Consider the following 24,241-nt stretch of genomic DNA (forward strand, 5'->3'; position numbering starts at 1 on the left):
TTGTATATAAATAGTGAAGTCTTCCTCGCCCAAAGAAATGGTGACATATTAGAAATCCTGGATATATATTGTTGAGCTGCTTTGAAACCTCATCATTTTTGTAGATTCGTGTCAGCTTTGTATTTGAACCATGATGGTTACCCTTGAACTGTAAGATGAGCGTGCTAACCTTTAGTGTAAGTGTACTTACACACTGGGAAGTTGGTCATTCCTACCCATTTCTGCATGACCTTCATGCTAACTAGTGTCTTATTCTTTTTACTTTGATGTTTACTAGTCGTTTTTATTGATATTTACTAAGCCATCTGGACTGGATACATTAGGACATAAACACCAGAAGTAAATTTGGTATTGCTGGTGTCCTCTGGCTTCAGGGATCGCACCGCTTTATAATCTTAAATTGTAAAGAAACAATCTGAGTTATCTGCTGTGTGGGTTGACAAGTGAGGTTTTTTGAGGGTTACAGTTGGTAAAACAAAGACTATTCAAGCTGTGAAATGCACTCAAGAGTAAACAACAATAAATGACAAGAGGCCTGTTTTGTCAGATATGTATTTGACGGTTATGCAGGCTTCTGATTATGAGGAGGGAAAATCTTGTTTAAAATTTCAGAATGATACGTCTCTCTGCTAGGGTAGATTGGTTTGATTGCAAAAGAAAACAGATGGGAATCTTTCATCTGAACTGGAGTTACTACACTACATTTTTTTTCTTGGATTTTTAAAAAAAGATGTATTTTATTTTTAATTATGTGTATATGTGTTTTGTCTGTGTGTATGGACATGTGCACATGAGCACAGGAACCTTTGGGGATCAGGGAATCCCGTGGACCTAGAATTAGGGGTGGTTGGGAGCCAATGACATCAGGGTGGATAACTGAACTCAGGTCTTCTGTAGGGCAGTAGGTGCTCTTATTCAGGTATCCAGCTCTGCTGTTCTCCTCCCTCTCCTCCTCCTCTTCCTTCTCCTTTCTCCCCTCCTTCTCCTCTTCCTCATATTTCAAACCTATGTTCTCAGTTTTTCTTTTAACTTTATATGATCCATTTTTACTTTTAAATGACAACTCTTTTAAGGTAGTATATACTCTACCACACCTGGAAATACAAAGTGTCAGAAGTTGCAAGAATTAGTTTTAAATTGTAGTAAACTAGTTATCCCTCTGTAAAGAAGGGGCTGAAGAGATTTCTGTGAATTTTAAAAACTTATGACCGACCTAGACAAGTGCTAAAGCTTTACCTGTTGATATCCCCGTAAATATCCTCTGGTGAAAAAAGTGAGGCAGAATTATTCTGTCCTTGCAGGTTAATTATGACAGAGGAAAGTAGATGAAGAGGTTGGGATTGCATTCTCTGTAGTGAGGTGGAATCCAATGCCTTGGGGTTGGCTGTTGAATATAAAAGCACCAGGTGCATATGGAATTAGGCAGAGGGTAAAGTCTTTATGATTGGACTCTTCTGTATGAATAAAATGAACTGAAATTCTATGTAAATTCAGAGAGTTCTTCTTCATTATCACATCTAAACCCTGTTTACATAAAGATCTCAACTACATTAACTTCAACTAAAACTTTTTCTTTGAGCTCACATTAAAAAGATTACATTCTAATGTGCTGTAATTTTTACCTCAGGAGTTTTACATAGCATAGTTTTCAAATTATAGGGACAGAGCTGATGAGATTCTGTGACAACTTAATTGATTTGTATTTAGTGTTCTTTGGCTTATGTGTTGGGACTAAAAATAACTTTGAGGCGATTTCATTTTAACTTGCAACGCTGCAAGTTCATTGCACACGTGGGTCTATGTGTTCATTTGGGCTTCAGAGAATTATTGTTGGTGATTATAGAACTTGATTCTGATATTTGTGATCATTTCATTTCCCGTCAGAAAGTAGATTTAGTAGTTAAAGGGGAAAACATCAATAAAAGTTGCCTGCTTTCACGATTTGATTTCATCTATCAGAAAGAAATATTAATGCTTGTGGACAGAATCTACTTAGATTTTTCTTTCCGACCAAATGAGTACGAGGTGGAACTCATTACTCTAATGGATAAATGGCCCAGTGCCGGTCAGTATTATCCATCTGTTTGCTGTGTGCTGTACAGTGCTTGTACTTTATTTCTTTCAATATGATTTCTGATATAGCAGTCAATCTGACATTCCATTATCTAAAGGAGCTAAGGCTTTATTCTGTTGTTTTGTTTAAAAAATATTGGTCACTTCAAGTCTCAATTGAGTCTCATTGAAAACTGATCTAAGATTTATATTATACTATATACGCATTGTTTATAATTCAGTTAAGGGATTTCACAGTGCACTTTATTCATTATACTTCCTTCCCCCTTAAAACCAGTCATAATGAACTGTGTAACCAGGACTTTTTAAAGAATTAGAAACTTTAGAATTGAGATAGATTGTAAGTGTTGGGTGAACTTAAGATCTTTCAAATTCCCATTGGCAGAGACTACAGGAGCATGTAGTAGCGGGTGGTCTTGAATATACTTATAGTTTATAATAAGATTTGCACCTAAGATGCAAAAATCAATAGTAGACATGCTATTTTGTTGGAATATTGGATGGGAAAATATAACAAAGGCAGGACAAAATAGGAAGTGGGAGTAAGTAGTACTAAGAATTATGAAAGAAATATATGAGAAAACCTTTGCAATTTGAAGAAATAAATGACGTTTCTTGGATAAGACATTACCACATTATGGGGAGACTGTTCTGACTGTTTTTGTAATGCAATTGAACAGGAGGTCATCGGCAAGGATATTAGGTTTCTTGTCTTTCTGGAGCTAGACAAATTGATGATAAAACTATATAGAAAAAGTCGGGGAATAACAACTGGGAAATACTAAATTATCAAAGCCTCCATTCTTAAGTAAACACAGAGCCAGCATAATTAGGTGGTCAAATGGAACAATATGGAAGTTTTCATAGAGATCTAAATATGTATTAGTATTTAGTTTCTAATTATGATGGCATCCAAATTCTTTGGGGGAAAAAGTGGACTTTCAAAAATTAAGTGGTGTTAACATTGTCTATTAAAAACATAAAATATAAAATTAGATCTATCTATCACACAGTGGGATAAGCTGCCAGTCATATAAATGTAAAAAGGGAAACCAGAATACAACATCTAGAATTTTGGTTTGGAAGAGTCTATTTAAGACTTAACGTTTAGGAGTTAGGAATAAAGATTGCTAAATCTGACTAGACACGGCTCTGCTGACCCCCTCCTTCTCCCCGAGAGAAAAATCATCAGCAAAGTCAAAAGACAAATGACCAATTAGAGAGTTGCATTTGCAAGTTAGACAATAGACAAAAAGTCAATTTGCTTAACATGCAGTGGATACATGGATAATTCCATAAGAGCCTGGAATTGCGCTGATGTAGAAGGTACTTTGAGCAGCATCTTACAAACAACACATTGTGACAAGATGTCAGCATAATGAGAAACTGGTTTATACCAGCAACCAAAAAAAATTGGTGTGCCCAAGAGGAAACTGTATACGGCCTCTGGGTTCCCATAGAGGAGGGTCCAGGACCAGCAGAACCGCTGCATCTGAGACACCGCCAGAACCTGAAGGGACCTACCGGATAAACAGTCCTCTGCACCCAAATCCTGTGGGAGGGAGAGCTAAACCTTCAGAGAGGCAGACACACCTGGGAAACCAGAAGAGACTGCACTCTGCACACATCTCTGATGCCAGAGGACAACACCAAACGCCATCTGGAACCCTGGTGCACGGAAGGTCCCGGAAAGGACGGCGCAGATCTTCCTGGTTGCTGTCGCCGCGGAGAACTCATAAGCAACACCCCACGAGCAAACTTCAGCCTCGGGACCACAGGTAAGACCAACTTTTCTGCTGCAAGTGACCTGCCTGGTGAACTCCAGACACAGGCCCACTGGAACAGCTGAAGACCTGTAGAGAGGAAAAACTACACGCCCAAAGGCAGAACACTCTGTCCCCATAACTGGCTGAAAGAAAACGGGAAAACAGGTCTACAGCACTCCTGACACACAGGCTTATAGGACAGTCTAGCCACTGTCAGAAATAGCAGAACAAAGTAACACTAGAGATAATCTGATGGCAAGAGGCAAGCGCAGGAACCCAAGCAACAGAAACCGAGACTACATGGCATCATCGGAGCCCAATTCTCCAACCAAAACAAACATGGAATATCCAAACACACCAGAAAAGCAAGATCTAGTTTCAAAATCATATTTGATCATGATGCTGGAGGACTTCAAGAAAGACGTGAAGAACTCCCTTAGAGAAACACAGGAAAATATTAATAAACAAGTAGAAGCCTACAGAGAGGAATCGCAAAAATCCCTGAAAGAATTCCAAGAAAACACAATCAAACAGTTGAAGGAATTAAAAATGGAAATAGAAGCAATCAAGAAAGAACACATGGAAACAACCCTGGATATAGAAAACCAAAAGAAGAGACAAGGAGCTGTAGATACAAGCTTCACCAACAGAATAAAAGAGATGGAAGAGAGCAGAAGATTCCATAGAAATCATTGACTCAACTGTCAAAGATAATGTAAAGCGGAAAAAGCTACTGGTCCAAAACACAGGAAATCCAGGACTCAATGAGAAGACCAAACCGAAGGATGATAGGTATAGAAGAGAGTGAAGACTCCCAGCTCAAAGGACCAGTAAATATCTTCAACAAAATCATAGAAGAAAACTTCCCTAACCTAAAAAAAGAGATACCCATAGGCATACAAGAAGCCTACAGAACTCCAAATAGATTGGACCAGAAAAGAAACATCTCCCGTCACATAATAGTCAAAAAACAAATCGCACAAAATAAAGAAAGAATATTAAAAGCAGTAAGGGAAAAATGTCAAGTAACATATAAAGGCAGACCTATCAGACACACACCAGACTTTTCTCCAGAAACTATGAAGGCCAGAAGATCCTGGACAGATGTCATACAGACCCTAAGAGAACACAAATGCCAGCCCAGGTTACTGTATCCTGCAAAACTCTCAATTAACATAGATGGAGAAACCAAGATATTCCATGACAAAACCAAATTTACACAATATCTGTCTACAAATCCAGCACTACAAAGGATAATAAATGGTAAAGCCCAACATAAGGAGGCAAGCTATACCCTAGAAGAAGCAAGAAACTAATCGTCTTGGCAACAAAACAAAGAGAAGAAAAGCACACAAACATAACCTCATATCCAAATATGAATATAACGGGAAGCAATAATCACTATTCCTTAATATCTCTCAACATCAATGGCCTCAACTCCCCAATAAAAAGACATAGATTAACAAACTGGATACGCAACCAGGACCCTGCATTCTGCTGCCTACAAGAAACACACCTCAGAGACAAAGACAGACACTATGTCAGAGTGAAAGGCTAGAAAACAACTTTCCAAGCAAATGGTCAGAAGAAGCAAGCTGGAGTAGCCATTCTAATATCAAATAAAATCAATTTTCAACTAATAGTCATCAAAAAAGATAAGGAAGGACACTTCATATTCATCAAAGGAAAAATCCACCAAGATGAACTCTCAATCCTAAATATCTATGCCCCAAATACAAGGGCACCTACATACGTAAAAGAAACTTTACTAAAGCTCAAAACACACATTGCACCTCACACAATAATAGTAGGAGATTTCAACACCCCACTCTCATCAATGGACAGATCATGGAAACAGAAATTAAACAGAGACATAGACAGACTAAGAGAAGTCATGAGCCAAATGGACTTAACAGATATTTATAGAACATTCTATCCTAAAGCAAAAGGATATACCTTCTTCTCAGCTCCTCATGGGACTTTCTCCAAAATTGACCATATAATTGGTCAAAAAACGGGCCTCAACAGGTACAGAAAGAAAGAAATAATCCCATGCGTGCTATCTGACCACCACGGCCTAACACTGGTCTTCAATAACAAAAAGGGAAGAATGCCCACATATACGTGGAAATTGAACAATGCTCTACTCAATGATAACCTGGTCAAGGAAGAAATAAAGAAAGAAATTAAAGCAGCAGCTCTCTGCTCCCAGACCCGGTGAGAGAGAGACCCAACCGCCTGGTCAGGTGGGCACTCCTGAGGCTGCAGAGCGGAAGAGACCACCAACACTGCTCACCCCTGCCCACATCCCTGGCCCAAGAGGAAACTGTATAAGGCCTCTGGGCTCCCGTGGGGGAGGGCCCAGGAGCGGCAGGACCCCTGCCACAGACACCGCCGGACCCTGAAGGAAACAGACCGGATAAACAGTTCTCTGCACCCAAATCCCGTGGGAGGGAGAGCTAAACCTTCAGAGAGGCAGACAGGCCTGGGAAACCAGAAGAGACTGCTCCCTGCACACACATCTCGGACGCCAGAGGAAAAAGCCAAAGACCATCTGGAACCCTGGTGCACTGAAGCTCCCGGAAGGGGCGGCACAGGTCTTCCTGGTTGCTGCCTGCCACTGCAGAGAGCCCCTGGACAGCACCCCACGAGCAAACCTGAGCCTCGGGACCACAGGTAAGACCAAATTTTCTGCTGCAAGAAAGCTGCCTGGTGAACTCAAGACACAGGCCCACAGGAACAGCTGAAGACCTGTAGAGAGGAAAAACTACACGCCCGAAAGCAGAACACTCTGTCCCCATAACTGACTGAAAGAGAGGAAAACAGGTCTACAGCACTCCTGACACACAGGCTTATAGGACAGTCTAGCCACTGTCAGAAATAGCAGAACAAAGTAACACTAGAGATAATCTGATGGCGAGAGGCAAGCGCAGGAACCCAAGCAACAGAAACCAAGACTACATGCCATCATCGGAGCCCAATTCTCCCACCAAAACAAACATGGAATATCCAAACACACCAGAAAAGCAAGATCTAGTTTCAAAATCATATTTGATCATGATGCTGGAGGACTTCAGGAAAGACCTGAACACACTTAGGGAAGCACAGGAAAACATTAATAAACAAGTAGAAGCCTACAGAGAGGAATCGCAAAAATCCCTGAAAGAATTCCAGGAAAACACAATCAAACAGTTGAAGGAATTAAAAATGGAAATAGAAGCAATCAAGAAAGAACACATGGAAACAACCCTGGATATAGAAAACCAAAAGAAGAGACAAGGAGCTGTAGATACAAGCTTTACCAACAGAATACAAGAGATGGAAGAGAGAATCTCAGGAGCAGAAGATTCCATAGAAATCATTGACTCAACTGTCAAAGATAATGTAAAGCGGAAAAAGCTACTGGTCCAAAACATACAGGAAATCCAGGTCTCAATGAGAAGATCAAACCTAAGGATAATAGGTATAGAAGAGAGTGAAGACTCCCAGCTCAAAGGACCAGTAAATATCTTCAACAAAATCATAGATGAAAACTTCCCTAACCTAAAAAAAGAGATACCCATAGACATACAGGAAGCCTACAGAACTCCAAATAGATTGGACCAGAAAAGAAACACCTCCCGTCACATAATTGTCAAAACACCAAACGCACAAAATAAAGAAAGAATATTAAAAGCAGTAAGGGAAAAAGGTCAAGTAACATATAAAGGGAGACCTATCAGAATCACACCAGACTTCTCGCCAGAAACTATGAAGGCCAGAAGATCCTGGACTGATGTTATACAGACCCTAAGAGAACACAAATGCCAGCCCAGATTACTGTATCCAGCAAAACTCTCAATTAACATTGATGGAGAAACCAAGATATTCCATGACAAAACCAAATTTACACAATATCTTTCTACAAATCCAGCACTACAAAGGATAATAAATGGTAAAGCCCAACATAAGGAGGCAAGCTATACCCTAGAAGAAGCAAGAAACTAATCGTCTTGGCAACAAAACAAAGAGAATGAAAGCACACAAACATAACCTCACATCAAATATGAATATAACGGGAAGCAATAATCACTATTCCTTAATATCTCTCAATATCAATGGCCTCAACTCCCCCATAAAAAGACATAGATTAACAAACTGGATACGCAACGAGGACCCTGCATTCTGCTGCCTACAGGAAACACACCTCAGAGACAAAGACAGACACTACCTCAGAGTGAAAGGCTGGAAAACAACTTTCCAAGCAAATGGTCAGAAGAAGCAAGCTGGAGTAGCCATTCTAATATCAAATAAAATCAATTTTCAACTAAAAGTCATCAAAAAAGATAAGGAAGGACACTTCATATTCATCAAAGGAAAAATCAACCAAGATGAACTCTCAATCCTAAATATCTATGCCCCAAATACAAGGGCACCTACATATGTAAAAGAAACCTTACTAAAGCTCAAAACACACATTGCACCTCACACAATAATAGTGGGAGATTTCAACACCCCACTCTCATCAATGGACAGACCATGGAAACAGAAATTAAACAGTGATGTAGACAGACTAAGAGAAGTCATGAGCCAAATGGACTTAACGGATATTTATAGAACATTCTATCCTAAAGCAAAAGGATATACCTTCTTCTCAGCTCCTCATGGTACTTTCTCCAAAATTGACCATATAATTGGTCAAAAAACGGGCCTCAACAGGTACAGAAAGATAGAAATAATCCCATGCATGCTATCGGACCACCACGGCCTAAAACTGGTCTTCAATAACAATAAGGGAAGAATGCCCACATATAGGTGGAAATTGAACAATGCTCTACTCAATGATAACCTGGTCAAGGAAGAAATAAAGAAAGAAATTAAAAACTTTTTAGAATTTAATGAAAATGAAGATACAACATACTCAAACTTATGGGACACAATGAAAGCTGTGCTAAGAGGAAAACTCATAGCGCTGAGTGCCTGCAGAAAGAAACAGGAAAGAGCATATGTCAGCAGCTTGACAGCACACCTAAAAGCTCTAGAACAAAAAGAAGCAAATACACCCAGGAGGAGTAGAAGGCAGGAAATAATCAAACTCAGAGCTGAAATCAACCAAGTAGAAACAAAAAGGAGCATAGAAAGAATCAACAGAACCAAAAGTTGGTTCTTTGAGAAAATCAACAAGATAGATAAACCCTTAGCCAGACTAACGAGAGGACACAGAGAGTGTGTCCAAATTAACAAAATCAGAAATGAAAAGGGAGACATAACTACAGATTCGGAGGAAATTCAAAAAATCATCAGATCTTACTATGAAAACCTATATTCAACAAAATTTGAAAATCTTCAGGAAATGGACAATTTCCTAGACAGATACCAGGTATCGAAGTTAAATCAGGAACAGATAAACCAGTTAAACAACCCCATAACTCCTAAGGAAATAGAAGCAGTCATTAAAGGTCTCCCAACCAAAAAGAGCCCAGGTCCAGACGGGTTTAGTGCAGAATTCTATCAAACCTTCATAGAAGACCTCATACCAATATTATCCAAACTATTCCACAAAATTGAAACAGATGGAGCCCTACCGAATTCCTTCTATGAAGCCACAATTACTCTTATACCTAAACCACACAAAGACACAACAAAGAAAGAGAACTTCAGACCAATTTCCCTTATGAATATCGACGCAAAAATACTCAATAAAATTCTGGGAAACCGAATTCAAGAGCACATCAAAACAATCATCCACCATGATCAAGTAGGCTTCATCCCAGGCATGCAGGGATGGTTTAATATACGGAAAACCATCAACGTGATCCATTATATAAACAAACTGAAAGAACAGAACCACATGATCATTTCATTAGATGCTGAGAAAGCATTTGACAAAATTCAACACCCCTTCATGATAAAAGTCCTGGAAAGAATAGGAATTCAAGGCCCATACCTAAACATAGTAAAAGCCATATACAGCAAACCAGTTGCTAACATTAAACTAAATGGAGAGAAACTTGAAGCAATCCCACTAAAATCAGGGACTAGACAAGGCTGCCCACTCTCTCCCTACTTATTCAATATAGTTCTTGAAGTTCTAGCCAGAGCAATCAGACAACAAAAGGAGATCAAAGGGATACAGATCAGAAAAGAAGAGGTCAAAATATCACTATTTGCAGATGACATGATAGTATATTTAAGTGATCCCAAAAGTTCCACCAGAGAACTACTAAAGCTGATAAACAACTTCAGCAAAGTGGCTGGGTATAAAATTAACTCAAATAAATCAGTTGCCTTCCTCTATACAAAAGAGAAACAAGCCGAGAAAGAAATTAGTGAAACGACACCCTTCATAATAGACCCAAATAATATAAAGTACCTCGGTGTGACTTTAACCAAGCAAGTAAAAGATCTGTACAATAAGAACTTCAAGACACTGAGGAAAGAAATTGAAGAAGACCTCAGAAGATGGAAAGATCTCCCATGCTCATGGATTGGCAGGATTAATATGGTAAAAATGGCCATTTTACCAAAAGCAATCTACAGATTCAATGCAATCCCCATCAAAATACCAATCCAATTCTTCAAAGAGTTAGACAGAACAATTTGCAAATTCATCTGGAATAACAAAAAACCCAGGATAGCTAAAGCTATCCTCAACAATAAAAGGACTTCAGGGGGAATCATTATCCCTGAACTCAAGCAGTATTACAGAGCAATAGTGATAAAAACTGCATGGTATTGGTACAGAGACAGACAGATAGACCAATGGAATAGAATTGAAGACCCAGAAATGAACCCACACACCTATGGTCACTTGATTTTTGACAAAGGAGCCAAAACCATCCAATGGAAAAAAGATAGTATTTTCAGCAAATGGTGCTGGTTCAACTGGAGGGCAACATGTAGAAGAATGCAGATCGATCCATCCTTATCACCCTGTACAAAGCTTAAGTCCAAGTGGATCAAGGACCTCCACATCAAACCAGACACACTCAAACTAATAGAAGAAAAACTAGGGAAGCATCTGGAACACATGGGCACTGGAAAAAATTTCCTGAACAAAACACCAATGGCTTATGCTCTAAGATCAAGAATCGACAAATGGGATCTCATAAAACTGCAAAGCTTCTGTAAGGCAAAGGACACTGTGGTTAGGACAAAACGGCAACCAACAGATTGGGAAAAGATCTTTACCAATCCTACAACAGATAGAGGCCTTATTTCCAAAATATACAAAGAACTCAAGAAGTTAGACCGCAGGGAAACAAATAACCCTATTAAAAAATGGGGTTCAGAGCTAAACAAAGAATTCACAGCTGAGGAATGCCGAATGGCTGAGAAACACCTAAAGAAATGTTCAACATCTTTAGTCATAAGGGAAATGCAAATCAAAACAACCCTGAGATTTCACCTCACACCAGTGCGATTGGCTAAGATCAAAAACTCAGGTGACAGCAGATGCTGGCGAGGATGTGGAGAAAGAGGAACACTCCTCCATTGTTGGTGGGATTGCAGACTGGTAAAACCATTCTGGAAATCAGTCTGGAGGTTCCTCAGAAAATTGGACATTGAACTGCCTGATGATCCAGCTATACCTCTCTTGGGCATATACCCAAAAGATGCCTCAACATATAAAAGAGAGACGTGCTCCACTATGTTCATCGCAGCCTTATTTATAATAGCCAGAAGCTGGAAAGAACCCAGATGCCCTTCAACAGAGGAATGGATACAGAAAATGTGGTATATCTACACAATGGAATATTACTCAGCTATCAAAAACAACGAGTTTATGAAATTCGTAGGCAAATGGTTGGAACTGGAAAATATCATCCTGAGTGAGCTAACCCAATCACAGAAAGACATACATGGTATGCACTCATTGATAAGTGGCTATTAGCCCAAATGCTTGAATTACCCTAGATCCCTAGAACAAACGAAACTCAAGACGGATGATCAAAATGTGAATGCTTCACTCCTTCTTTAAATGAGGAAAAAGAATACCCTTGGCAGGGAAGGGAGAGGCAAAGATTAAAACAGAGACTGAAGGAACACCCATTCAGAGCCTGCCCCACATGTGGCCCATACATATACAGCCACCCAATTAGACAAGATGGATGAAGCAAAGAAGTGCAGACCGACAGGAGCCGGATGTAGATCGCTCCTGAGAGACACAGCCAGAATACAGCAAATTTAGAGATGAATGCCAGCAGCAAACCACTGAACTGAGAGTAGGTACCCTATTGAAGGAATCAGAGAAAGAACTGGAAGAGCTTGAAGGGGCTCGAGACCCCAAAAGTACAACAATGCCAAGCAACCAGAGCTTCCAGGGACTAAGCCACTACCTAAAGACTATACATGGACTGACCCTGGACTCTGACCCCATAGGTAGCAATGAATATCCTAGTAAGAGCACCAGTGGAAGGGGAAGCCCTGGGTCCTGCTAAGACTGAACCCACAGTGAACTAGTCTATGGGGGGAGGGCGGCAATGGGGGGAGGGTTGGGAGGGGAACACCCATAAGGAAGGGGAGGGGGGAGGGGGATGTTTGCCCGGAAACCGGGAAAGGGAATAACACTCGAAATGTATATAAGAAATACTCAAGTTAATAAAAAAAAAAAAGAAAGAAATTAAAGATTTTTTAGAATTTAATGAAAATGAAGGTACAACATACCCAAACTTATGGGACACAATGAAAGCTGTGTTAAGAGGAAAACTCATAGCTCTGACTGCCTGCAGAAAGGAATAGGAGAGAGCATATGTCAGCAGCTTGACAGTGTACCTAAAAGCTCTAGAACAAAAAGAAGCAAATACACCCATGAGGAGTAGAAGGCAGGAAATAATCAAACTCAGAGCTGAAATCAACCAAGTAGAAACAAAAAGGACCATAGAAAAAATCAACAGAACCAAAAGTTGGTTCTTTGAGAAAATCAACAAGATAGGTAAACCCTTAGCCAGACTAACGAGAGGACACAGAGAGTATGTCCAAATTAACAAAATCAGAAATGAAAAGGGAGACATAACTACAGATTCAGAGGAAATTCAAAAAAATCATCAGATTTTACTATAAAAGCCTACATTCAACAAAACTTGAAAATCTTCAGGAAATGGACAATTTCCTAGACAGATACCAGGTATCGAAGTTAAATCAGGAACAGATAAACCAGTTAAACAACCCCATAACTCCTAAGGAAATAGAAGCAGTCATTAAAGGTCTCCCAACCAATAAGAGCCCAGGTCCAGACAGGTTTAGTGCAGAATTCTATCAGACCTTCATAGAAGACCTCATAACAATATTATCCAAACTATTCCACAAAATTGAAACAGATGGAGCACTACCGAATTCCTTCTATGAAGTCACAATTACTCTTATACCTAAGCCACACAAAGACCCAACAAAGAAAGAGAACTTCAGACCAATTTCCCTTATGAATATCGATGCAAAAATACTCAATAAAATTCTGGCAAACCGAATCCAAGAGCACATCAAAACAATCATCCACCATGATCAAGTATGCTTCATCCCAGGCATGCAGGGATGGTTTAATATACGGAAAACCATCAACGTGATCCATTATATAAACAAACTGAAAGAAAAAAACCACATGATCATTTCATTAGATGCTGAGAAAGCATTTGACAAAATTCAACACCCCTTCATGATAAAAGTCCTGGAAAGAATAGGAATTCAAGGCCCATACCTAAACATAGTAAAAGCCATATACAGCAAACCAGTTGCTAACATTAAACTAAATGGAGAGAAACTTGAAGCAATCCCACTAAAATCAGGGACTAGACAAGGCTGCCCACTCTCTCCCTACTTATTCAATATAGTTCTTGAAGTTCTAGCCAGAGCAATCAGACAACAAAAGGAGATCAAAGGGATACAGATCGGAAAAGAAGAGGTCAAAATATCACTATTTGCAGATGACATGATAGTATATTTAAGTGATCCCAAAAGTTCCACCAGAGAACTACTAAAGCTGATAAACAACTTCAGCAAAGTGGCTGGGTATAAAATTAACTCAAATAAATCAGTAGCCTTCCTCTACACAAAAGAGAAACAAGGGGAGAAAGAAATTAGTGAAACGACACCCTTCATAATAGACCCAAATAATATAAAGTAACTCGGTGTGACTTTAACCAAGCAAGTAAAAGATCTGTACAATAAGAACTTCAAGACACTGAAGAAAGAAATTGAAGAAGTCCTCAGAAGATGGAAAGATCTCCCATGCTCATGGATTGGCAGGATTAATATAGTAAAAATGGCCATTTTACCAAAAGCAATCTACAGATATATTGCAACCCCCATCAAAATACCAATCCAATTCTTCAAAGAGTTAGACAGAACAATTTGCAAATTCATCTGGAATAACAAATAACCCAGGATAGCTAAAACTATCCTCAACAATAAAAGGACTTCAGGGGGAATCACTTTCCCTGAACTCAAGCAGTCTTACAGAGCAATAGTGATAAAAACTGCATGGTATTGGTACAGAGACAGACAGATAGACCAATGGAATAGAATTGAAGACCCTGAAATGAACCCACACACCTATGGGCACTTGATTTTTGAGAAAGGAGCCAAAACCATCAAATGGAAAAAAGAGCATTTTCAGCAAATGGTGCTGGTTCAACTGGAGGTCAACATGTAGAAGAATGCAGATTGATCCATGCTTATCACCCTGTACAAAGCTTAAGTCCAAGTGGATCAAGGATCTCCACATCAAACCAGATACACTCAAACTAATAGAGGAAAAACTAGGGCAGCCTGTCAAACCCATGTGCACTGGAAAATTTTCCTGAACAAAACACCAATGGCTTATGCTCTAAGATCAAGAATCGAAAAATGGATCTCATAAAACTGCAAAGCTTCTGTAAGGCAAAGGACACTGTGGTTAGGACAAAACGGCAACCAACAGATTGGGAAAAGATCTTTACCAATCCTACAACAGATAGAGGCCTTATATCCAAAATATACAAAGAACTCAAGAAGTTAGACCGCAGGGAGACAAATAACCCTATTAAAAATGGGGTTCAAAGCTAAACAAAGAATTCACAGCAGAGGAATGCCAAATGGCTGAGAACCACCTAAAGAAATGTTCAACATCTTTAGTCATAAGGGAAATGCAAATCAAAACAACCCTGTGATTTCACCTCACACCAGTGACAATGGCTAAGATCAAAAACTCAGGTGACAGCAGATGCTGGCGAGGATGCAGAGAAAGAGGAACACTCCTCTATTGTTGGTGGGATTGCAGACTGGTAAAACCATTCTGGAAATCAGTCTGGAGGTTCCTCAGAAAATTGGACATTGAACTGCCTGAGGATCCAGCTATACCTCTCTTGGGCATATACCCAAAAGATGCCCCAACATATAAAAAAGACACGTGCTCCACTATGTTCATCGCAGCCTTATTTATAATAGCCAGAAGCTGGAAAGAACCCAGATGCCCCTCAACAGAGGAATGGATACAGAAAATGTGGTACATCTACACAATGGAATATTACTCAGCTATCAAAAACAACGAGTCTATGAAATTCGTAGGCAAATGGTTGGAAGTGGAAAATATCATCCTGAGTGAGGTAACCCAATTACAGAAAAACACACATGGTATGCAGTCATTGATAAGTGGCTATTAGCCCAAATGCTTGAATTACCCTAGATGCCTAGAACAAATGAAACTCAAGACAGATGATCAAAATGTGAATGCTTCACTCCTTTTTTAAAGGGGGAACAAGAATACCCTTGGCAGGTAATAGAGAGGCAAAGATTAAAACAGACACAGAAGGAACACCCATTCAGAGCCTGCCCCACATGTGGCCCATACATATACAGCCATCCAATTAGACAAGATGGATGAAGCAAAGAGGTGCAGGCCGACAGGAGCCGGATGTAGACCGCTCCTGAGAGACACAGCCAGTATACAGCAAACACAGAGGCGAATGCCAGCAGCAAACTACTGAACTGAGAATAAGACCCCCGTTGAAGGAATCAGAGAAAGAACTGGAAGAGCTTGAAGGGTCTCGAGACCTCATATGTACAACAATGTCAAGCAACCAGAGCTTCCAGGGACTAAGCCACTACCTAAAGACTACACATGGACTGACCCTGGACTCTGACCTCATAGGTAGCAATGAATATCTTAGTAAGAGCAACAGTGGAAGGGGATGCCCTTGGTCCTGCTAAGACTGAACCCCCAGTTAACTAGATTGTTGGGGGGAGGGCGGCAATGGGGGGAGGATGTGGAGGGGAACACCCAAAAGGAAGGGGAGGGGGAGGAGGATGTTTGCCCGGAAACCGGGAAAGGGAATAATACTCGAAATGTATATAAGAAATACTCAAGTTAAAAAAAAAATATTAGAGGGTCTTGCCTCAGTTGAGCATTTAAATGATTGTGGCTTGGACTGATACCTTGTTGTAGCTCCACGGGGATCCTGCACTATCACACATTACTCTCTTGAGAATCCCTAAAATAGAGGCTCTCTCTAGCTCAGGTTTGCCTGATTTCCTCATTCAAAGAAATTGTTTGGTATCAAATACATATTAAATTTGTAAATTTTATGGTAACTGGTTGTTTTATAGTGTTCTCATTGCTGGGACAGAACACCATGATCAAAAACAAGTTGGGCAGGAAAGGACTTCTTTGGCTTACACTTCTATATTGCTGTTCATTATTGAAGGAAGTCAGGTCAGGAATTCAAACACAGCAGGAGCTGATGGAGAAGCCATGGGGGAGTGCTGCTTACTGGCTTGTTTCCCATAGCTTGCTCAGTTTTATTTTTTTTAGAAGGCTGGACCACAGTTCAAGGATGGCACCACTTACAATGGCTTGGCCCTCCCCAACTGATCCCTAATTGAGAAATGCCTTAACACCTGGATCTCATGGAGGCATTTCCTAAGTGGAGTCTCCTGTGATGACTCTAGCTTGTGTTAAGTTAGCACATAATACCAGCCAGTATACTATGTAGAAATAAATAATAAAACAAATAATCTATCTTTGCATGTTAAGTAGGAAAAATAAAATTAATCAACATTTGTTTATTGAAAAATCCAAAATAGTTGAGCAAAAAAACCCAAACATGGGCATTTGAAAAATTATAGTGAAGTAGATTAAAACCTTGTAACCTGACCATCTCGTAAACTATCTTTGTATCTGGTACCCAGATATTCACATGTGCTTTTTAGCATAATCTCAGCCTTATGGATGCACAGTATGAATTTGCACAGATATTTACCAGCACTCATCATTTCTAGGTCATTCTATAGCCTGAAATGTACATGCTTTTGGTGAGATTTTTTTTTTTTTTTACTTTCAACTCTAAACAAGTAGAAACTTTCAACTTTAGATTAGTGTAGCTTTAAATATTCATGGAACTATCTCACAAAAAGTCATAACTTTCTTTGACTGATGCTCCCAGTCAAGAGTATACACAGGTTACAAACATGATCTCGGGTGTTAGCATCAATATTCCATTGATAAGCTCTCAGAACTTACTAGTTCTCTCAGTCGTTGGGAAAGGGTGGCTAGGTGGCAGGGTAATCATAGCTCAACTTGGCGTTTGCGGAAGAATCAGAGAGATTTTCTTGTTTACCTTTCAGAGAATTTATAGCATGAAGGAGCACAGCGCCAGTGTAAGGAAGTATCCTTTTAAAGTTTCAGAACATATTTCACAAGAGCATTGGCTTCATATTTTTAATAACACAGCTGTTGCAAATCCAGGTAAGTCAATAGCTGTGTGGCTGGGGGAGGGGTAGTTCTCTTTTTCTTTCTTGCATCATTCGCTTCTTTGGCAAACAGAGACTCCTATTATAACTATCACAAAGGCTAAATTCCTGTCGCACATGATTTTCCAACCTCTGTATGAGCGCGGACAACAATAAGAGCATGGGTGTACTTAGTCATGCATTTTTACCAGTTTTACCTAAAGGTTGTCCCTTTAATAGTCTGGAAAGAAGGGGCAGGTGAGCATTGGCATGGCTACCCGGCATCTTCTTTATTTTTTTTTCACCTTTTATTTATTTATTTATTTATTTATTTATTTATTTATTTATTTATTTATTTTTTTTTTATTAACTTGAGTATTTCTTATATACATTTCGAGTGTTATTCCCTTTCCCGGTTTCCGGGCAAACATACCCCTCCCCCTCCCCTTCCTTATGGGTGTCCCCCTCCCAACCCTCCCCCCATTGCCGCCCTCCCCCCATAGTCTAGTTCACTGGGGGTTCAGTCTTAGCAGGACCCAGGGCTTCCCCTTCCACTGGTGCTCTTACTAGGATATTCATTGCTACCTATGAGGTCAGAGTCCAGGGTCAGTCCATGTATAGTCTTTAGGTAGTGGCTTAGTCCCTGGAAGCTCTGGTTGCTTGACATTGTTGTACTTTTGGGGTCTCGAGCCCCTTCAAGCTCTTCCAGTTCTTTCTCTAATGCCTTCAGCGGGGGACCTATTCTCAGTTCAGTGGTTTGCTGCTGGCATTCGCCTCTGTATTTGCTGTATTCTGGCTGTGTCTCTCAGGAGCGATCTACATCCGGCTCCTGTCCGTCTGCACTTCTTTGCTTCATCCATCTTGTCCAATTGGGTGGCTGTATATGTATGGGCCACCTGTGGGGCAGGCTCTGAATGGGTGTTCCTTCTGTGTCTGTGTTAATCTTTGCCTCTCCCTTCCCAGCCAAGGGTGTTCTTTTTCCTCATTTAAAGAAGGAGTGAAGCATTCACATTTTGATCATCTGTCTTGAGTTTCGTTTGTTCTAGGGATCTAGGGTAATTCAAGCATTTGGGCTAATAGCCACTTATGAATGAGTGCATACCATATATGTCTTTCTGTGATTGGGTTAGCTCACTCAGGATGATATTTTCCAGTTCCAACCATTTGCCTACGAATTTCATAAACTCGTTGTTTTTGATAGCTGAGTAATATTCCATTGTGTAGATGTACCACATTTTCTGTATCCATTCCTCTGTTGAAGGGCATCTGGGTTCTTTCCATTTTCTGGCTATTATAAATAAGGCTGCGATGAACATAGTGGAGCACGTGTCTCTTTTATATGCTGAGGCATCTTTTGGGTATATGCCCAAGAGAGGTATAGCTGGATCCTCAGGCAGTTCAATGTCCAATTTTCTGAGGAACCTCCAGACTGATTTCCAGAATGGTTTTACCAGTCTGCAATCCCACCAACAATGGAGGAGTGTTCCTCTTTCTCCACATCCTCGCCAGCATCTGCTGTCACCTGAGTTTTGGATCTTAGCCATTCTCACTGGTGTGAGGTGAAATCTCAGGGTTGTTTTGATTTGCATTTCCCTTATGACTAAAGATGTTGAACATTTCTTTAGGTGTTTCTCAGCCATTCGGCATTCCTCAGCTGTGAATTCTTTGTTTAGCTCTGAACCCCATTTTTAATAGGGTTATTTGTTTCCCTGCAGTCTAACTTCTTGAGTTCTTTGTATATTTTGGATATAAGGCCTCTATCTGTTGTAGGATTGGTAAAGATCTTTTCCCAATCTGTTGGTTGCCGTTTTGTCCTAACCACAGTGTCCTTTGCCTTACAGAAGTTTTGCAGTTTTATGAGATCCCATTTGTCGATTCTTGATCTTAGAGCATAAGCCATTGGTGTTTTGTTCAGGAAATTTTTTCCAGTGCCCATGTGTTCCAGATGCTTCCCTAGTTTTTCTTCTATTAGTTTGAGTGTGTCTGGTTTGATGTGGAGGTCCTTGATCCACTTGGACTTAAGCTTTGTACAGGGTGATAAGCATGGATCGATCTGCATTCTTGTACATGTTGCCCTCCAGTTATACCAGCACCATTTGCTGAAAATGCTATCTTTTTTCCATTGGATGGTTTTGGCTCCTTTGTCAAAAATCAAGTGACCATAGGTGTGTGGGTTCATTTCTGGGTCTTCAATTCTATTCCATTGGTCTATCTGTCTGTCTCTGTACCAATACCATGCAGTTTTTATCACTATTGCTCTGTAATACTGCTTGAGTTCAGGGATAGTGATTCCCCTGAAGTCCTTTTATTGTTGAGGATAGCTTTAGCTATCCTGGGTTTTTTGTTATTCCAGATGAATTTGCAAATTGTTCTGTCTAACTCTTTGAAGAATTGGATTGGTATTTTGATGGGGATTGCATTGAATCTGTAGATTGCTTTTGGTAAAATGGCCATTTTTACTAAATTAATCCTGCCAATCCATGAGCATGGGAGATCTTTCCATCTTCTGAGGTCTTCTTCAATTTCTTTCCTCAGTGTCTTGAAGTTCTTATTGTACAGATCTTTTACTTGCTTGGTTAAAGTCACACCGAGGTTCTTTATATTATTTGGGTCTATTATGAAGAGTGTCGTTTCCCTAATTTCTTTCTCGGCTTGTTTCTCTTTTGTATAGAGGAAGGCAACTGATTTATTTGAGTTAATTTTATACCCAGCCACTTTGCTGAAGTTGTTTATCAGCTTTAGTAGTTCTCTGGTGGAACTTTTGGGATCACTTAAATATACTATCATGTCATCTGCAAATAGTGATATTTTGACCTTTTCTTTTCCTATCTGTATCTCCTTGATCTCCTTTTGTTGTCTGATTGCTCTGGCTAGAACTTCAAGAACTATATTGAATAAGTAGGGAGAGAGTGGGCAGCCTTGTCTAGTCCCTGATTTTAGTGGGATTGCTTCAAGTTTCTCTCCATTTAGTTTAATGTTAGCAACTGGTTTGCTGTATATGGCTTTTACTATGTTTAGGTATGGGCCTTGAATTCCTATTCTTTCCAGGACTTTTATCATGAAGGGGTGTTGAATTTTGTCAAATGCTTTCTCAGCATCTAATGAAATGATCATGTGGTTCTGTTCTTTCAGTTTGTTTATATAATGGATCACGTTGATGGTTTTCCGTATATTAAACCATCCCTGCATGCCTGGGATGCAGCCTACTTGATCATGGTGGATGATTGTTTTGATGTGCTCTTGAATTCGGTTTGCCAGAATTTTATTGAGTATTTTTGCATCGATTTTCATAAGGGAAATTGGTCTGAAGTTCTCTTTCTTTGTTGTGTCTTTGTGTGGTTTAGGTATAAGAGTAATTGTGGCTTCGTAGAAGGAATTTGGTAGTGCTCCATCTGTTTAAATTTTGTGGAATAGTTGGGATAATATTGGTATGAGGTCTTCTATGAAGGTTTGATAGAATTCTGCACTAAACCCGTCTGGACCTGGGCTCTTTTTGGTTGGGAGACCTTTAATGACTGCTTCTATTTCCTTAGGAGTTATGGGGTTGTTTAACTGGTTTATCTGTTCCTGATTTAACTTCGATACCTGGTATCTGTCTAGGAAATTGTCCATTTCCTGAAGATTTTCAAGTTTTGTTGAATATAGGTTTTTATAGTAAGATCTGATGATTTTTTGAATTTCCTCTGAATCTGTAGTTATGTCTCCCTTTTCATTTCTGATTTTGTTAATTTGGACATACTCTCTGTGTCCTCTCGTTAGTCTGGCTAAGGGTTTATCTATCTTGTTGATTTTCTCAAAGAACCAACTTTTGGTTCTGTTGATTTTTTCTATGGTCCTTTTTGTTTCTACTTGGTTGATTTCAGCTCTGAGTTTGATTATTTCCTGCCTTCTACTCCTCCTGGGTGTATTTGCTTCTTTTTGTTCTAGAGCTTTTAGGTGTGCTGTCAAGCTGCTGACATATGCTCTTTCCTGTTTCTTTCTGCAGGCACTCAGCGCTATGAGTTTTCCTCTTAGCACAGCTTTCATTGTGTCCCATAAGGTTGTGTATGTTGTATCTTCATTTTCATTAAATTCTAAAAAGTTTTTAATTTCTTTCTTTATTTCTTCCTTGACCAGGTTATCATTGAGTAGAGCATTGTTCAATTTCCACGTATATGTGGGCATTTGTCGCGCCCACCTCGACCGGCAAGGAAGACGCAACACCGTTGGATCCTTCTCAATCAGCCTTTATTGCAGGAACACCTAATTGATAGTACGGGGACCCCGAGCAACAAAGGCACTTGCCTTATATACAAGACAGGCTGTGGCTGTAAATTTGTCCTCTAGGGATTGGTGGAGCATGAAATAACCTATTTAGCATGAATATCACCCTGGCCTTGTAGGTGCTGGGGGTCTGCCAACACATGCGCTGTAGGTGTTTACCACAAACGACCACCGGATGTCGGCGCCATCTTTAGCCGCTCCCTACAGGCATTCTTCCCTTATTGTTATTGAAGACCAGTTTTAGGCCATGGTGGTCCAATAGCACGCATGGGATTATTTCTATCTTTCTGTACTTGTTGAGGCCCGTTTTTTGACCAATTATATGGTCAATTTTGGAGAAAGTACCAGGAGGAGCTGAGAAGAAGGTATATCCTTTTGCTTTAGGATAGAATGTTCTATAAATATCCTTTAAGTCCATTTGGCTCATGACTTCTCTTAGTCTGTCGACATCACTGTTTAATTTCGGTTTCCATGATCTGTCCATTGATGAGAGTGGGGTGTTGAAATCTCCCACTATTATTGTGTGAGGTGCAATGTGTGTTTTGAGCTTTAGTAAGGTTTCTTTTACGTATGTAGGTGCCCTTGTATTTGGGGCATAGATATTTAGGATTGAGAGTTCATCTTGGTGGATTTTTCCTTTGATGAATATGAAGTGTCCTTCCTTATCTTTTTTGATGACTTTTAGTTGGAAATTGATTTTATTTGATATTAGAATGGCTACTCCAGCTTGCTTCTTCTGACCATTTGCTTGGAAAGTTGTTTTCCAGCCTTTCACTCTGAGGTAGTGTCTGTCTTTGTCTCTGAGGTGTGTTTCTTGTAGGCAGCAGAATGCAGGGTCCTCGTTGTGTATCCAGTTTGTTAATCTATGTCTTTTTATTGGGGAGTTGAGGCCATTGATATTGAGAGATATTAAGGAATAGTGATTATTGCTTCCCGTTATATTCATATTTGGATGTGAGGTTATGTTTGTGTGCTTTCATTCTCTTTGTTTTGTTGCCAAGACGATTAGTTTCTTGCTTCTTCTAGGGTATAGCTTGCCTCCATATGTTGGGCTTTACCATTTATTATCCTTTGTAGTGCTGGATTTGTAGAAAGATATTGTGTAAATTTGGTTTTGTCATGGAATATCTTGGTTTCTCCATCAATGTTAATTGAGAGTTTTGCTGGATACAGTAACCTGGGCTGGCATTTGTGTTCTTTTAGGGTCAGTATAACATTAGTCCAGGATCTTCTGGCCTTCATAGTTTCTGGCGAGAAGTCTGGTGTGATTCTGATAGGTCTCCCTTTATATGTTACTTGACCTTTTTCCCTTACTGCTTTTAATATTCTTTCTTTATTTTGTGCGTTTGGTGTTTTGACAATTATGTGATGGGAGGTGTTTCTTTTCTGGTCCAATCTATTTGGAGTTCTGTAGGCTTCTTGTATGTCTATGGGTATCTCTTTTTTTAGGTTAGGGAAGTTTTCTTCTATGATTTTGTTGAAGATATTTACTGGTCCTTTGAGCTGGGAGTCTTCACTCTCTTCTATACCTATTATCCTTAGGTTTGATCTTCTCATTGAGTCCTGGATTTCCTGTATGTTTTGGACCAGTAGCTTTTTCCGCTTTACATTATCTTTGACAGTTGAGTTAATGATTTCTATGGAATCTTCTGCTCCTGAGAATCTCTCTTCCATCTCTTGTATTCTGTTGGTGAAGCTTGTATCTACAGCTCCTTGTCTCTTCTTTTGATTTTCTATATCCAGGGTTGTTTCCATGTGTTCTTTCTTGATTGCTTCTATTTCCATTTTTAATTCCTTCAACTGTTTGATTGTGTTTTCCTGGAATTCTTTCAGGGATTTTTGTGTCTCCTCTCTATGGGCTTCTACTTGTTTATTTATGTTTTCCTGGAATTCTTTCAGGGATTTTTGTGTCTCCTCTCTATGGGCTTCTACTAGTTTATTTATGTTTTCCTGGAATTCTTTCAGGCATTTTTGCGATTCTTTCAGGCATTTTTGTGATTCCTCTCTGTAGGCTTCTACTTGTTCTCTAAGGGAGTTCTTCACGACTTTCTTGAAGTCCCCCAGCATCATGATCAAAAATGATTTTGGAACTAGATCTTGCTTTTCTGGTGTGTTTGGATATTCCATGTTTGTTTTGATGGGAGAATTGGGCTCCGATGGTGCCATGTAGTCTTGGTTTCTGTTGCTTGGGTTCCTGCGCTTGCCTCTTGCCATCAGATTATCTCTAGTGTTACTTTGTTCTGCTATTTCTGACAGTGGCTAGACTGTCCTATAAGCCTGTGTGTCAGGAGTGCTGTAGACCTGTTTTCCTCTCTTTCAGTCAGTTATGGGGACAGAGTGTTCTGTTTTCCGGCGTGTGGTTTTTCCTCTCTACAGGTCTTCAGCTGTTCCTGTGGGCCTGTGTCTTGAGTTCACCAGGCAGCTCTCTTGCAGCAGAAAAGTTGGTCTTACCTGTGGTC

The sequence above is a fragment of the Rattus norvegicus genome, chromosome 3 (genome assembly GCF_036323735.1).
Source record: "Rattus norvegicus strain BN/NHsdMcwi chromosome 3, GRCr8, whole genome shotgun sequence".
NCBI lineage: Eukaryota > Metazoa > Chordata > Mammalia > Rodentia > Muridae > Rattus > Rattus norvegicus.